The sequence below is a fragment of the Molossus molossus genome, unplaced genomic scaffold (assembly GCF_014108415.1).
Source record: "Molossus molossus isolate mMolMol1 unplaced genomic scaffold, mMolMol1.p scaffold_m16_p_9, whole genome shotgun sequence".
Taxonomy (NCBI): domain Eukaryota; kingdom Metazoa; phylum Chordata; class Mammalia; order Chiroptera; family Molossidae; genus Molossus; species Molossus molossus.
In genome coordinates, this window is record NW_023425403.1 from 29,263,079 (window position 1) to 29,267,040 (window position 3,962).

Below are 3,962 nucleotides of genomic sequence, written 5' to 3' on the forward strand. Positions count from 1 at the left end.
CAGTGCATGGCATAGAGATAGCACTGTGGGTTATTTACAGAATAAAAGAGTAATAAAGAAATGAGTGTCAACCATCTCGTTGGAAGGGGCGGTTTATAAGCCCAGTTGTTCTGCCCTCAGCATTGCACCCTATTGCTCGGCTCCAGTGAATATATACTGTGCACCAACCACGTGCCTGTAAGGAGGCAGGAAAAACTTCAGACAGCTCCTACACCAGGAGCCTTTAATTTACCTAAAGAGACGACACAAGTGCGCTGGCCATTTTGCTCAGCGGTTAGAGCATGGGCTTGCAGACCAGAGAATCCCGGGTTCGGTTCCTGCTAAGGGCACATACTCCAGTTGTGGTTTGTCCCCACCCCGGTTGGGGTTGTATAGGTGGCAACCAGTCAATGTATCTTTCTTACATCAATGTTTTTCTCTTTCTTTTCCTCCTTCTCTCTTTCTCTTCCTTCCTCTCTCCCTCCTGCTCTATCTGAAGATAAATGCAAAAATGTCCTCAGGTGAGGATTAAAAAAAGAGACAACACAAGAACCCCATGACAGAAATATGTGTGGGTTTTCAAACTATCACCGAGTGAGCTCTAGTTAAAACTGCAAGTTTCCCATGCCCCACTCACCAGGGCTTCTGATTCAGATAGAGCCCCCAAATTGAAATTTGAGCCAACCCCCCATGTAATGCAGAGGCTGATATTAACCAGCCCATTCTCGAATAAACACTAACTTGTGGGAAAATAGGCTCACTAGGTAGGCATTGAAGACCTTGCCTGATCTTTTCAATGGATTTTCCTATTCATCCTGAAAACCTTTCAGCCTCCTCTCTACCCTGACTCCTTATCTTATTGGTGACTCTGAGCTCCAGGTTCCACATTGCATGGATGGCCCACTTGGGTCTCAGGACAGGCATTTCTGGCAAAATGGCATAGAAGGCTCAGCAAAACCACTGCATGGGAGCTAAGGAACATCCTGGGAGAACCAAATCCATCCCCTCCCTCACATCTGTGTTAACTCTTGCAGGAAGCTGTAAGGGAATATGGAGCCAGGCACAGGGGCTGGGTTGTCAGAACTGAGGGGCACTGTGAGGATGGGCTTGGCAGGTGGACTTCTTCCCCCACTGTCCTCCTCTGCATCTTCTGGAGAGCAGGCAGTCTGTACGGAACAATTCAAGGAACCATTCTAGAAAGTTATATCATCATTACGTAGCACTCCTCCAGCACACTTAACATCAAAGGAAAAGGAAGAGACACCTCACCCACCTTGCCAGGTCACAGCACAACAGCCGATGGTGGTAACCAGAACCATGGGCAGGGCGTGGAGAAGCCATGCAGAGGATGCTCATTCATGAGTACTTTGGAGACAAGCCTGGAAACTCCCAGAAACACTGGAGAGGAGGTGGTATAGGGTCACAGGGTTATCAGTGGAACACAGCCAATAAACGTGTGTCATTCCTATTTGTTGCCCCCAAATGAACAAAACTCTAAAACTCTCTCAAATCCACCTACACTTCTGTGTTATCTTCTCATGACTATCCAAACGATGTCACATTTGGTCTTCCTGTGTCTCATTTCTTCATTCTCTATTCTACTCACTATACTGAGCCATAATTATTACTTTTAACTTTAAGTCTGACCATCTTATTTTCTTCCTTAAAACTACCCAGTAATTCCCCATCACCTACAGGATTAAGTACAAACTCCCGTGTTTTCTTCAGAGCTTGACTCCAGCATAATTTCCTCCAAGAAGCTGCCTGATTTACTTGAGTACAATGGATAATATCTCTCTTTTTTTTTTTTTGCCTCTGCTATAATTTGTACCTTTTTAAATTAAAGTACCTATCACATTTTGTAGCATTTATTTATTTATCTGATTGTCCTAGACTGGAATCTCCTTAAGGGCAGAGTCTGTATCTCTTATTCATCTTGCTACCAATGCCTAGCATAGTGCTGGGTGCACACTACAAGTGTTATCAATTTTTGTTTGTACATATATTTCATCTTTTTCTTCAAAAAGACCCTTCATCATTTCATATAATAATGGTTTGGTAGTGATGAACTCCTTTAACTTTTTCTTGTCTGGGAAAGTTTTTATATGGCCATCGATTCTAAATGACAGCTTTGCAGGATAGAGTAATCTTGGTAGTAGGTTCTTGCTTTTCATCACTCTGAATATTTCTTGCCACTCCCTTCTGGCCTGCAAAGTTTCTTTTGAGAAATCAGCTGACAGCCTAATGAGAACTCCCTTGTAGGTAACTAGCTGCCTTTCTCTTGCTGCTTTTAAGATTCTCTCTTTGTCTTGAACCTTTTGCATTTTGATGATGATGTGTCTTGGTGTGGGCCTCTTGGGGTTCATCTTGTTTGGGACTCTATGTGCTTCCTGGACTTGTATGTCTGCTTCCTTCACCAAGTTAGGAAAGTTTTCTGCCATTATTGTTTCTTTTTTTTTTTTTTTTTTTTTAATTTTTTTTTTTTTTTTTTTTATCCTCACCTGAGGATATTTTTCCATTTATTGTACAGATAGAGTGGGAGGGAGAGAGAGGAAGAGAGAGAGAGAGAGAAACATCGATGCGAAGGGACACATCGAGTGGCTGCCACCCGCACGACCAACCAGGGCCGGGGACAAACTGCAACCGAGGTACGCGCCCTTAGCGGGAACCGAACCCGGGTCTCTCAGGACCGCAGGCCGACGCTCTAACCGCTGAGCCAAACCGGCCAGGGCTGCCATTATTGTTTCAAACAGGTTTTCGATTTCTTGTTCTCGCTCTTCTCCTTCTGGCACCCCCAAGATGCGAATGTTGGCACGCTTGAAGTTGTCCCAGAGGCTCCTTACACTATCCTCATTTCTTTGGATTCTTTTTTCTTTTTGCTGTTCTGATTGGGCATTTTTTGCTTCCTTATATTCCAAATCGATGGTTTGCTCCTTGGATTTACGTACTCTATTATTGAAGCTGTGTAAATTATTCTTTATTTCAGTTAATGCCTCCCTCAATTCTAACTGTGTATCCATGATTTCTGACTGGTCCTTTTTTATGCTCTTGAGGCCCTCCCTAAGTTCACTGAGGTTCTCATTAAGTTCATTGAGCATCCTTATAAGCAGTATTTTGAACTCAGTATCTGTTAGGTTGCTTATCTCCATTTTGCTTAGTTCTTTTCTTGGGGTTTTGTTCTGTTCTTTCATTTGGGACCTGTTTCTTTGTCTCCTCATTTTGGCTGCCTCCCTGTGTTTGTTTCAGTGTATTACTTAATGAGAGGTATGGGGCTCGCTAAGACCAGATGCTGCTCGTTTGAAAGAATTTAGGAAAAACCTGAAGCAGGATCCAAGACAGGCCAATCCTATGGTTAAGCAAGTGGCAACAGCTTGGGTGGGCTTGAAAGTTGGGTGGGGCGGGGCCTCAGGAGTCACCAGGGCGGGGCTACCAGTGTGAGCCAGGTTGCTGGAGTCCCAGATATGGCGACTGTCTGCCGCCCCTGGGAAGAGCTCACCAAAGGAACAAAGGCCTCTGACAGCACGTTTGTCCCGGAGAAAGCCCTCTCCAGCCCTTACTCCAATACCAAACAGCTCAGTTCTTCCCTGTATGTCTCTGGTGCCCCTCGAGCTGCCTCCCCTCCAAGCTTAGAGGGAGAGAGTCCGATAAGTCCGTGCGCGGGCCCTTTAAGGAGCTGCCTGGGGCTCCAGCCGCCTCAGCCTCCCTGAGCCTCAGTTCCTGCTGGTGTTTCCAGCCAGAAGTGATGGGACTTCTCTTCCTGGCACTGGAACCCTGAGCGGGGCACCTGGTGTGGGACGGGGAATCCTCGGTCCTCAGAGAAGACCTTCCCAGCCAAGGTGTCCTCCTGATTTTTATCCGCCACACGTGGGTGTGGGACCAGCCTGTCTCGCCTCTGCCCCTCCGCCCCTCCTACCAGTCTGCTTTAATTCCGTAGTGGTAGGACTTCCATTCAGCTTGATTTCAGGCGGTTTTGAATGATGGTT